The sequence below is a fragment of the Lampris incognitus genome, chromosome 13 (assembly GCF_029633865.1).
Source record: "Lampris incognitus isolate fLamInc1 chromosome 13, fLamInc1.hap2, whole genome shotgun sequence".
In the NCBI taxonomy this organism is placed as follows: Eukaryota; Metazoa; Chordata; class Actinopteri; order Lampriformes; family Lampridae; genus Lampris; species Lampris incognitus.
In genome coordinates, this window is record NC_079223.1 from 28194116 (window position 1) to 28207373 (window position 13258).

Consider the following 13258-nt stretch of genomic DNA (forward strand, 5'->3'; position numbering starts at 1 on the left):
TTTTTATATCTACTTTAGATAGATCGGTTGATTGCAGCCAGAAGCCACCACTGACACACAATGTACAGGATGTCTAGATAAGACCTGCCCTGATGTGATGTGTGTTGTCTACAGACTTACAGGACAGGGAGGTGAAAGACAGAATACCGAAGACTGTTTTCTGACAACACGTTGTTCTGTATGAGTCGTGGAAGTAGCAGAAATTACTTGATAAAAATGAAAGTGATGACAATGCACGTGAATTGAAAAAATGGAGCGGTAAAAATGGATGTGAAAATGAGAAATGGAGTGATGAATTATCAAGTGAGTTGATTAATTTAAAGCCGTGACACATCCATTTCATGGTCATCCATTTTTCAATTCGCGTACATTTTCATCACATTTTCTTCACCTTCATTTTCATCACCTTCATTTTTATCAAGTGATTTTTGTTACTTCCACCACTCATAGTTGTGCAGTCCACTGATGGAGACGGATCACTCACACTGAACACTACATGTAAGTGATGTTGCATAAATGCTCTATGTTCATGATTCATAATTGATTCCATAATTTCATACAATAAATACATTTATTGTATGAAATTATTTATTGTATGGAATTATGGAATCAATTATGAATCATGAAACATAGATCATTTATGCAACATCACTTACACTACAATAGCTGGTTGTGGTTGTAGTGTGTTGATTGACAGCTCACTGGGGTGAAGTAGAGGTCAGTTACTGAGGTGGGGCGGAGCTTAAAAACACGGGAAGAGATGAAAGTGTGTGTGTGTGTGTGTGTGTGTGTGTGTGTGTGTGTGTGAGAGAGAGAGAGAGAGGAGAGAGAGAGAGAGAGAGAGAGAGAGAGAGAGGAGAGAGAGAGAGAGAGAGAGAGAGAGAGAGAGAGAGAGAGAGAGAGAGAGGAGAGAGAGAGAGAGAGAGAGAGAGGAGAGAGAGAGAGAGAGAGAATGTGTGTTGATGAGATCACCTGAAGCCTGAAGATTAACTTCTGATCTCTTTAGCAAGGCCAGAGTCGCACAGAGAGCATGGCACGCAACCTAGCCCTGAAAACACACACACACACACCACACACACACACACACTTTTTGATCTTATCATGTTGGTATGAAGAAGGGATACAGGAGGTTTCAGGAAGTAGTTTTCTCAGCAGAGCTTTGAATTTTAATGGTCTACTTGTTGGTTGTTGAATCATTAGTGGTTGACATGAGCTGTAACTACACAAATATGAGACACTGTTTTTACTGTTTTACTGTGATTCGTTTTTTTTTAAAGATATTTGTATTGTGTTATTTCCATTGTGTTAATTCACATATTTCAACATATTGAGAATAAAGTAAAGGCGAAGATCAAAAAAAAATTCTGGAATTTACCCTGTGGTGTACTGCTTTATATGAAGTGAGTGTATTGCACTGTAGTCTTTATGTATGCTCAATAGGAAACCAAAGAAAGCTGAATCAGTTCATCTGGACACAATGTTTATTGACATTTCATCACTCATCTAAGTGACCTCTTCAGTCTCAACTGACTGCAGGTATCCCCTCCCTTAGAAACAATACAGTGGTATAACGACCGAAACCAATGATCAGTTTCATATGACCCCTACAGAAAATCAACATCTACAGGGCTGTTGTTTTTTGTTTTTCTTGCCCTTTTGTATCTGTTTAAGTCGGAGAGTACTGCTGGCATCGTGTGTGGCTGCCGCTTCTCCCTCTCGTAGCCCCCCTTCCCATCCACCCCTGTATGTTTGTGTTATGTTTATCTGTTGTCTTGTTTCACCCCGTTTAATGTAAAGTGACTGAGTGTTAGAAAAGCGCTATATAAGTTTGATTTATTATTATTATTATTATTATTATATGCTAATATGGGTGTGACCATTAACTAGAGTTACAATGGCCATGCGTACTATTCACAGAGGATTTGGGAATGTTTGCAATCACATCACTGTAGGATGGCGACAGATATACTCTTAGACCCCCCCCCCCCCAGTTCAGGGCTGGTCGTGAAGTGGGGGGTTGCTGTTATGGATCTCTGGGATCGTTTAAATCCTCTTGGCATTTGTCATCCACTCATTATGTGTTTTCTGTCGCCACCCTTAGAGAGAATGTGTGACTGATGGTGTAAGAGTTTTGGTTGTGATTTAACCATCGTATTTTAGACCGTTACTCATCAAAAATTGAGTTTTATATTTTGAATCTGTCCGAGTCACATAAAAAGAAAAGAAGAAAGGATATGTGAATCGGAGTCAGGGGAATGAAAGGTTGCTGTGACCCGTAACCAGGAAAAAACCTCATCAAACATGAACAGATTCAGGACGACCCAAATGGGAATGTGGTCCCATCAGAGTCCAGCTGACACACACACACACGCAGTTCATATGTGTGTGTGTGTTAGCACGGTCTGGGCCTGATTAGGTGTGAGGAGACTCTTCAAAGACACACACACAAAGACACACACACACTGGTTCTGATGACTTTAAACAGATCCACATGTCAGAGACGTGTTCTGGGTTAGGTTGCTGGAGTATTGGGGCCTGTCTGTACATGTATTTGTGTTAGATTATGGTGTTATATTACGTTGTTATATTGCTTTATATCATATTGTTATATTGTTTTAAATTATGTTGTTACATTGTTGTATATTATGCTGTTATATATTGTATTGTTCTAATGCTTTGTGGCTGAGGCTTGTAGAAGTGACGTTCACTCCACACATGTAGTAACATCTTCTGACCTGTAGAGGAGGGTATCCTACTGTTTTTGGGACCAGCAGTTCTAATTAGACACCAGCTCTCTCTCTCTCTCTCTCTCTCTCTCTCTCTCTCTCTCTCTCTCTCTCTCTCTCTCTCTCTCTCTCTCTCTCTCTCTCTCTCTCTCTCTCTCTCTCTCTCTCTCTCTCTCCCCACACACACACTGACGTCCAGCTGTCAGACTGACAGGCTGATAGAAGGAAGTGGATTATTATTTAATCAATAGAATTGCGACAATTTAGTCAAATTATCAGAGGAAAAACAAACGAACAGGCAGAAAATTCAGGATTCAGGTGTCAGTTTCAACCAAACAGACTCAATTCAAATTTTGTGTGTGTGTGCGTGCGTGCGTGCGTACGCATGCGTGTGTAGAGAGAGAATCTACCTTGAGGCTGGAGACATCTGGAGAGCTATACTGTATTGAGCTTAAAGTTGTTTTAGTTAGTTCCCTGTTTGTCCCAGTTAGTGCCATTTGGTTCCATTTACCTGCCAATCTGTTTCTTTTTTTTTAACAAGCTGTTGGCAAGGTGACACGACAAGGAGGATGGAAAAACTCGAAATCTCTTTCAGTCAAATCAGCGTCACCTGTGGCGCTGACTCACGCTGAACTGATGACATCACACATGATATTCACCTGCTGATTGGCCCGTGGCAGGGTGAGTGTGTCAGATTGGTGTGTAAAGTGCAGGCTTATGTGAACACTGTTATACATGAAAGATATGGGCAATATATACAGTGCATCCGGAAAGTATTCACACCCCTTCACTTTCCCCACATTTTGTTATGTTACAGCCTTATTCCATAATGGATTAAATTCCTTTTTTTCCCTCATCAATCTACACACAATACCCCATAATGACAAAGTGAAAAAGGTTTTGTAGAAATCTTTGCAAATTTATTAAAAATAAAAAACCGAAATATTGCATGTACATAAGTATTCACACCCTTTGCTATGACACTCAAAATTGAGCTCAGGTTCATCCTGTTTCCACTGATCATCCTTGAGATGTTTCTACATCTTGACTGGAGTCCACCTGTAGTAAATTCAATTGATTGGACATGATTTGGAAAGGCACACACCTGTCTATATAAGGTCCCACTGTTGACAGTGGATGTCAGAGCAGAAACCAAGCCATGAAGTCAAAGGAATTGTCTGTGAACCTCCGAGACAGGATTGTATCGAGGCACAGATCTGGGGAAGGGTACAAATTTTTCTTTACAGCTTTGAATGTCCCGAAGAGCACAGTGGTCTCCATCATTCATAAATGGAAGAAGTTTGGATCCACCAGGACTCTTCCTAGAGCTGGCCGCCCAGCCAAACTGAATCGGTGGGGAAGGGCCTTGGTCAGGGAGGTGACCAAGAACCCGATAGTCACTCTGACAGAGCTCCAGCGTTCCTCTGTGGAGATGGGAGAGCCTTCCAGAAGGACAACCATCTCTGCAGCACTCCACCAATCAGGCCTTTATGGTAGAGTGGCCAGACGGAAGCCTCTGCTCAGTAAAAGGCACATGACGGCCCGCTTGGAGTTTGCCAGAAAGCACCTAAAGGAGTCTCAGACCATGCAAAACAAGATTCTCTGGTCTGAATGCCAAACATCACGTCTGGAGGAAACCAGGCACCTCTCATCAACTTGCTAATACCATCCCTACAGTGAAGCATGGTGGTGGCAGCATCATGCTGTGGGGATGTTTTTCAGCGGCACGAACTGGGAGACTAGTCAGGATTGAGGGAAAGATGAATGGAGCAAAGTACAGAGAGATCCTTGATGAAAACCTGCTCCAGAGCGCTCAGGACCTCAGACTGGGGCGAAGGTTTACCTTTTAACACGACAACGACCCTAAGCACACAGCCAAGACAACGAAGTAGTGGCTTCAGGACAAGTCTGTGAATGTCCTTTAGTGGCCCAGCCAGAGCCCAGACTTGAACCCCATTGAACATCTCTGGAAAGACCTGAAAATAGCTGTGCAGTGACGCTCCCCAACTAACCTTACAGAGCTCGAGAGGATCTGCAGAGAAGAATGGGAGAAATACCCCAAATATAGGCGTGCCAAGCTTGTAGCTTCATACCCAAGAAGACTTGAGGCTGTAATCGCTGCCAAGGGTGCCTCAACCAAGTACTGAGTAAAGGGTATGAATGCTTATGTACATGCAATATTTCAGTTTTTTATTTTTAATAAATTTGCAAAAAATTCTACAAAACCTTTATCGCTTTGTCATTATGGGGTACTGTATGTAGATTGATGAGAAAAAAAAAGGAATTTAATCCATTTTGGAATAAGGCTGTAACAAAATGTGGGGAAAGTGAAGGGGTGTGAATACTTTCCGGATGCACTGTACATATGTTTACTGATGGATCCAAAAATCCAGAGAATGGAAAAACCACTTGTACGTTTTATGTTACTGAGTGAAAGGTCAGAGTGAAAAAGCGAGCAAGTGATGACTTAGCAATGTATACTGTGGAAATTCTGGGTATCTCATTAGCTCTTCGGTGGGTAGAAGAAATACAACCATTGCGAGTTTTAATTTGTTCAGACTCCAGTGCAGCCTTAGTTAGTTTAAAAAATACATCTTCAAACTGTCGACAATATATTCTGTGTGAAATTTTAGTTATTATACAGGATTGCTAGGTTGGGAATAGATGTCCAGTTTTTGTGGATACCAGCTCATGTAGGTATTATGTGAAATGAAACAGTGGATCAACTGGCCAAAAATGGTTTAACAGCGAGTCATGTAGAACTGTCAGTACCAATCAGTAAAGTGGAAACAAAATCATTCGTTCGACACAAAATCAAGGCACAATGGCAGAAATTATGGAACAACTATGTAAAAGGATGACATCTATACTGGATCCAACCGGAAGTATGAATAGAAAGGACTTGGGGGGAAGAGAAGAAGAGAACAGGACATCATTAGCAGGTTAAGATTAGGGCATTCTAGACTAAATTCTTCATTGCAACTCATCGGGAAACATCAAACCGGGAACTGTGATGTCTGCCACCAACCAGGGACAGTGGAACGTGTATTTTTTATTTGCCCAACATATGTGAGAGAGATAATCATACTGAAAGCTATGTTGGAACAAATAGGAATTGTGTACATGGACCTGAAATCAATTTTCGCGGGGAACGCTGGAAATTATGTCCTTGGATGTATCTTCACCTTTCTCAGGGATACAGGACTGGTGGAGGATATAAATTAAGGAGTCTTTAATGCAACAGTAGGTGGCGATAATGCTCCATCTGGTTGCAATTCGCCATTAATCAAGACGAAGAAGAGAAGCAACAGCAACAGCAGAAGAATCACTGGAGAGACAGCGAGACCAAAAGATAGATAAAGAGAGATGGTGCTTATTATAATGTGTGTTCATCTGCTTAATTTTACTCTATTGTTTATTAGAAGAAAATAAGCTTTTCTGCAAGGGACTGGCATCTGTTAGCAGACCTCCCGAAGCAACTGAAATTCCCCAACCACATCATGACCACCTCCTTGAGACCAGATATTGTCCTCCTGTCCAAGTCCAGCAAACAAACAGTCTTACTGGAGCTAACGGTCCCCTGGGAAAACCACTTGGAAGAGGCCTTTGAAAGGAAGCTTGGCATGTTCAAGTGACTGTCAGCAAGCCAGTTGGAGTGCAAGTTGTCCCCTGCTAGAGGTCGTATGTATGGGCTTTGCAGCCCGTTACCTGTCCAGAGCCTTCAGTATTTTGGGCATTGAGGGAGTTAGGAAGAGAAGAACCATCTGCAGCACCACCAAAGCAGCAGAAAGAGCCTCAAGATGGCTGTGGCTCAAGAGAGGAGAGCCATAGGAACCAAAGTAGCTAGCAAGCCATCTGAACACAAGCTGGGATCTGAGCAACCTCAGCTGGGTCACCTGGAGGAGGGTGTATGATGTTGGAAGACCCGAAACACCCGATGATTCCAGGAACATCACCGAAGATGTGTCCAGAAGCATCACCAGATGTACTTGCACAGTTTAGTTCTGCAGCCTGATTTTATGTCCTGCTGTTTTACTGCAAAATCTTGTCATTAGTCAGTGGATCTATATTTCACATTAAACCATGTGCTATGTGTGTGTGTGTGTGTTGGGGGTTTCACAGAATAGTCGACGATCAAAACAACTAGTCGACACTGCATAGTTGGAGACTAAGGGTTCATCTGTGGTTTTAGCACGGTCCAGTAATAAAGCAGTGGCAATGCAGCTACAGCAGATATGCAGATCCTGTCCTTAGTCTTTTGTATCGGATAAGGAACAACTCCCTAAAAAAAAAAACCTGTAACAGCGAGAAAAGATAGGAAGAAACCTCAGGAAGAGCAACAGCGGAAGGGATTTTTCTCCGAAGACGGACAACGTGTAATAGATGTGTTTACACAATTTACAGAATACAACATTGAAAGAGGATAACAGAATTATAATGGAATTATAACATATAAGAATATGATGCCAAGCAGTGTCCAGACGCCAACGGAACAGCTCAGGACCCGAGCAACGCAAGCAGCATCATGTAAAAAAAAAAAAAAATAGTCACACATCTTAGAGGATATAACAAAACAGGATAACAAAATTATATGGATTTATAAAATATATAAAAAGAAAATGTGATGAGGGGGATGCCAAGCAGTGTCCAGATGACAACCACCGTCACCATGGAGACCTGGGAGGAGGACAGACTGCACGTGCACACAAGACTCACATCACACCATTCACACACAAAGAGAAAGAAAGCATCATTCAGAGAGAGAGAAAAGACGTGAGAGAAGAGAACAGATTGCAATAGTCAATATGTGATAATCTCGTCGGCACAACAGTGCTTCTTGGTAAATTAATTGAGACAGAAACTGGCCCGCCCTGCAGTACAGGTTGTGAAGCACTCAACTTAAAGGCAACTAATTGTAGGCTATTGCAAAATTATGAGTTTTAAGTTCGGATGTAAAGGACTCAACAGACTCTGATTGTCTGACAGCAGGCGGGCTATTCCACAAGATCAGGGTCCGATAAGAAAAGGCCCTGCCACCAGATGACTTTTTAACTTTGGGTACACACAGGAGCCCTGTATTTTGAGAGCGAAGAGCTCGAGATGTAATGTATGGTTTAAGGAGATCAGACAGGTAATATGGGGCAAGCCCATTTAGGATTTTATAAGTCAGCAGAAGCACCTTAAAGTCTGATCTAACATGGATAGGAAGCCAATGAAGGGAGGCAAGAATTGGTGTAATATGGTAAAAATGTTCTAGTTAGGATTCTAACTGCACCATTTAGAACCATCTGAAGATGTTTAGTACTAGCATGTGGCAGACCTATAAACAGAACATTACAGTGATCAAGTCTGGATGAAAAAAATGCATGTATTCGAGTTTCTGCATTAGTCATGGTGTTACGTTCCCCGTTAAAGGTCCAGGGGATGAGGGGAAGTAACAAAGAAAATTAAAGTATCCCGGGGGAATAAGAAAGGTGGGAGGCGGAACCAGGTGTAAAAACAGATTTATTAACAAAAAGACCCTTTAGTCAAACTATAAAATAAACAGGCAACTAAAGATGCTGGCTCTTAACTAACCAGGCTTTAACAAAAGCTCAGATCAAACTGAAACAAGAACACTAATAAGCTTCACCCTCCTTCTCAAGGAGTCTAGACACAAGAGCTTGCTCTTTGGTTGGCAACAATGGCCCACTGGCCGTCTCTCTCCACACACCGCTACCAACAATGGCCCACTGGCACTGTTGGGTGTCCCTCTCCAAGTTATATACCCAGCTGATGAGGAATTGGGGTCACCTGGGCTCAATCAGCAGCTCCACAGGAGGCAGGGCATCACCTGGAGAGGGAAAACTACAGACACACGACACTAGGGCCGTAACACCCCCTCCCATAAGTACAAACCCTAGGTTTGTATATATATATATATATGAGAGGGTAATCACATACACGGCATTGGGGCCGTAATACACCCTCTCATAAATACAAACCCTAGGTTTGTCTACAAGAGGGTAATCGCATACACAACACATGGCACTGGGGCCGTAACACCCCCTCCCATAAATACAAACCCTAGGTTGGCATTCAAGAGGGTAATCCTCTTCACTCCCTTGGAAGTTGGCTTCATTCTTCTCCCTGAGCTGCTGCATCAGTCTGATGTTTTTCTCCTGCATGTCCTCAAATACCTGGCCTGTCACATTCATCTCCCTGAGCAAGGCATCCTCCCGTTTCGCTATTGAAAGCTTCTTGTTGAGGATGTCGACCTGCTCCTTTACAGAGCGAATCTTCCTCAGGGCCTCTTCGTCAGCCATCTTCTTGCCTTCTCTTCGCTCCCTCTCTTCCAGGTCCTTCAGCCTCAAGCTCCTCTGCCTCAGTCTTCTCAGCCGCCATGAGCTGGACTTTGTCCCTCTGCTCCTTGGGTGCTGAGCGGTACATAAAGCAGCAGCTTCATCTCCCGCTGAGACTTCTGGGCTTCTTCGAGTTCTACACGGACAAACCTCAGCTGCTCCATAGCTTTCCTCCTTTGACTCGCCAGCTCCAAACGAAGCTCTTCCGCCTCAGCCCGCATTGCATGGCACTGGCGTGTGAGGTCAGCGACGGCAGACTCGAGGTGTGCAATTCTCACCTCCTGCTCCCTGGGCTGGTTTAGGTCCTCCCCATTCCCTCTCACCTGGGACACGGCCGCCCGCGGTTCTGCCGCTTACATTTTAAGGCCTCACAATGGGCAACCAAATGTCCAGGCATATGGCAGAAAAAACACCTTTTCTCCACTTTAGGTTTTGGATGGGTACCAACACGTGAAGCTTGAGTAACTGGCAAGTTAGCATTTCGTGAGTCTTCGCTGCAGGGGAAGGAAATATTATGCGGTACAAAGATGTTTTTATGTGGGAGCGCGAATTCGTCCACCAACACCGCAGCCTGCTGCGTGGACACCATGCTCATACTGCACCTCTAGCTGTCGCATTTCAATAGCCGTCTCTGCCTCCAATTTCTTCAATTCCAACTCCCTGCGAAGCTGGAATTCTCTCTCCCTTTCCTCCTTTTCCAACTGGAGGCGAGCAAAACGGACTTTTAACTGCGCAGCCAGCTTAGAACGAGGAGAAGACACACGTGACTCAAAAGTAGCCATAGCTAAAACAAACACCACCACATACGGGCATCAGCTACCACCACTCAACCTCACACCTTCAAAAGGTCACATCCACCAGTGGCAAATTACGGCAAGCTGAAAATAGACGTATGGTCAGCCTTAAAACAAACTTCCCCCGTTCCTACCTGGTTGAAACTTCACTTATCTGTCTTCTCGGAGCGTGCCGGGCTCGGGGCGGCTTTAAAAGCTGAACTTCGGCGGCCTGAGCCCCGAAAAGCCTACCCCCGCCAGAGAGCGTTGTCCCCACCCAGGATTACTCCTAAAACAAGAAAGGCAAAATAACAAAAGAGTGTCCAATGGAAGGACTGGTCATAGCCCAGATGGACACTCCCCTATTCTAACCAGGGAAGCTGTCTGAAACGCCAAACGAATTTACAATATTCACCGTAGCCGCCACTGGATACAAGCTGAACACAGCAACAATTAACACACAACAGGAATCCACCCCCTTATTGTCTTATTCAAAGAAAATTATCCCGGACGAGCCCCCACTTGTTACGTTCCCCGTTAAAGGTCCAGGGAAAGTAACAAAGAAAATAAAAGTAACCCGGGGGAATAAGAAAGGTGGGAGGCGGAACCAGGTGTAAAAACAGATTTATTAACAAAAAGATCCTTTAGTCAAACTATAAAATAAACAGGCAACTAAAGATGCTGGCTCTTAACTAACCAGGCTTTAACAAACGCTCAGATCAAACCAAACCGAAACAAGAACACTAATAAGCTTCACCCTCCTTCTCAAGGAGTCTAGACACAAGAGCTTGCTCTTTGGTTGACAACAATGGCCCACTGGCCGTCTCTCTCCACACACTGCTACCAACAATGGCCCACTGGCACTGTTGGGTGTCCCTCTCCAAGTTATATACCCAGCTGTTGAGGAATTGGGGTCACCTGGGCTCAATCAGCAGCTCCACGGGAGGCAGGGCATCACCTGGAGAGGGAAAACTACAGACACACGACACTAGGGCCGTAACACATGGACAGGAAAGACAGGATTTTAGTTATGTTACATACGTGAAAAAAGGCACTCTTGGTGATTTCTTTATTGTGCTCATCAAAGGAAAGGCTGGGATCAAATGTAACACCAATATTTTTGGCTGCAATGCTTTGTGAAATCACAGAATTGTCGATTGTTATTGGTACTTGATCAAATTGGGGTCTGTGTCTAGCAGAATTTAAAAGCAGAAAGTTGAGTGACGTCTAATTTTTCACAGCAGCCAAGCAGGCCTCTAAATTAGTCATTTCACAGTCCTTATAGGCACATACAGCCGAGTATCATCAGCATAGCAATGGAAATTTATTCCATAAATGTGTATAATTTGGCCAAGAGGTGAAATATAAAGAGAGAAAAGTGGAAGGCCAAGAACTGAGCCCTGAGGTACACCATATTTAATGTTAGAGAACTTTGGTGAAATATTAAGATTACTATTAACAAAATTAAGGTTCTGTATTGTGACAGTCAGAATATGTGGAAATTTTTTCTCTCCCTTTTTCGACCCAATTGAACTTGGCCAATTACCCCATTCTTCCAAGCCATCCCGAGCTCTGCTCCAACCCCTCTGCTGATCCGGGGAGGGCTGCAGACTACTACATGCTTTCTCTGATACATGTGGAGTCACCAGCCGCTTCTTTTCACCTGACAGTGAGGAGTTTTGCCAGGGGGACATAGCGATAGTGCGTGGGAGGATCACGCTATTCCCTCGAGTTCCCCCTCTCCCCCCGAACAGGCGGCCCTACTGACCAGAGGAGGCGCTAGTGCAGCGACCAGGACACATACCCACTTCCGGCTTCCCACCTGCAGAAACGGCCAATTGTGTCTGTAGGGACGCCTGACCAATGAATATGCTGAAAATTAGTAGCGGTTTGAGCACTCATTTTCACATCCAAAGGGGAGTTAGACAAGGCTGTGCTCTCTCTGCCAAGTTGTATTCCCTAGCATTGGAGCCTTTGTTACACAAACTGAGGTCTGACTTTCAGGGTATAACTATTCCAGGTTGTAATGCACCCTTAAAACTGTCAGCCTATGCAGATGAGTTGGTAATTCTGATGAACAGTCAGCAGGATATTGACATGTTGATGAGGGATGTCGTCCAGTTTCAGCCAGAGTTAACTGGATCAAAAGCGAAGCTCTCGGTGTTGGAAGTGTACTGGAGAAAAAGCTCAGTTTAACTGGGGGGTTAATTTGGATGGCGGGGGGGGGACTGAAATATTTAGGAGTGTTTTTAGGTGATCAATCTGTTGTTCTTAAAAACTGGGAAAACGGTATTGAAAAGGTCAAAGGTCGTTCAGCAAAGTGGAAGTGGATTTTAACGAAGATGTCCTACAGAGGTCAAGTCCTGATCACTAAATTGACCCCCCCCCCCAACAGTGTGGAACTTGTTAAAAAAAAAGAGAGACTGAGACAACACAGCTCTTTGTTCTGGTTGCTCCAGGAACCAATCATACATGGTACCCATTTCAGTGCAGTCTGTCAAGTGGGGCCAACTCTGCTCGGGTGGTTCTGTGTCTTAACATGGTGACTCTGGGACACGTAGTTCAGCTTGCAGGACCAAATATGGACAATGCAGCTCCTCTTGCCTCCCCCTTACAGTTGAGATCGACTCGTGTTGTCACTCTGTTGCTTAATAAATGGAGAGAAGCTCTCACAAGTAGTGAGCAAACTCTGTTGAATCAGTATTATAATGGCTCTGTTAAACGTGATGAGAATGTTTTCCCTTCAATGAACATGTCCCCAGATTTTAAGGACTGTACAGGACCTTATTTAAAAAGTGGGGATTCCTCTGAGTTTCCTTTTAAAGATCCGAATGGAAGATCAATGTATAAAATATTTGTTAAAGTTTTGCACAGGGACAAATTAAATGGTAAAACTGACACTCCATGGAGAGGTCACTTAGGTCTGAGTGACAGCATTGGGCCTGAGTGGAAAGCGCTGTACAAACCACCATTGATCAAAAGAGCTGCTGACCTGCAGTGGAGGGTTTTACATGGTATCATGGCTGTTCATGCTTTTGTCTCTGTCATTAATTCTGATGTTAGCCACAATTTCCCATTTTGCACTCATTGTGAAACTGTTTTTCATTGTTTCATGGAATGTTGTTGACTGCTGCCACTTTTTACAATGCTGGAAAATGTTTTTGGATTGTTTGGGGAAGTCTTTTCTATACACATTCATTCTGGGCTACAGGTATTCTCAGAAGAACATAGTCAAATGCCAGCTTTTTAATTTCACTCTGGGGAGGGCAAAGATGGCCGTGTATCTGAGCAGAAGAAACAAAATGGAAAAAGCTGGGGATGATGATATTGTTTTTGTGTTTGTAACAATGTTAAAAGCTTGTTTAAATGTAGATTTTTATTATTACAGAATGATGAAAAATCTGGAAAGTTTTTGCAG